This window comes from Morus notabilis, unplaced genomic scaffold (genome assembly GCF_000414095.1).
Source record: "Morus notabilis unplaced genomic scaffold, ASM41409v2 Scaffold547, whole genome shotgun sequence".
Classification (NCBI taxonomy): domain Eukaryota; kingdom Viridiplantae; phylum Streptophyta; class Magnoliopsida; order Rosales; family Moraceae; genus Morus; species Morus notabilis.
The window spans coordinates 14,271-15,091 of record NW_010359252.1 but is presented as its reverse complement, the minus strand read 5'-3'; positions in this window follow the sequence as shown (position 1 = coordinate 15,091).

Here is an 821-nt window from a genome sequence, read left to right as displayed (position 1 = left end):
TTCATGTCCTATATATATATATATATATATATATATATATATATAAACATATAAATACATATATACAACATGCTTTACATTTAAATTATACTTTTGAATTGGACGACAATGGTTCACCAAGACCAAAGTTTTGCTATATATATTATTCTTGGTCCAACCATATCACTAATTCTGATTTCAATTAGTTAATAGAAGGAATGAAATGCCTCAAAAAGAAGAAATGAAATATTAAATTGATTAGGTCTTGGAAATATTTATTAGTTAGAGTCTCTATACCATAAATTAGATTCATGTTTTGGTGATTTCTACATTGAAAGAAAATTACATTTCAAATATATTATAATGTTTATTTGTTAGATACTATTATTATATGGAAAAGAAATGTTGCTTTTTGCTGTAAAATTGAGCAATGATTGATAAGGAATAAATTGGTTACTAAATCCAGTTAGGTTTAAGAAGATTTTTGGTTTTGGTATTCACCATCAAAATAGGTAGTGATATTCAGATTAAAAAAAAAGGTAGTGATATTGTAAGCAAAGGCCTTTCTATACACATTTATTAACATTATGGACAAAAAACAAAAAGGAAAATAACCAGTTTTGGGAAACCTTAACCCCAAAAAAAAAAAACAAAAAAAAAAAAGGAAAAAAAAAGTTGGTCAAAAGTTGGCTTGTTCAATATGCACATGCCTTGTTATTAAGCGCGGAAAATCGGATAGATATTAAGATAAGCTCGCCAAGTGAGTAAGTTTTTATTTCCATATTTATCGAGCTAATCAAGATAATTAGTTAACAAGTCTTGTCATATGACTCTCCACATTT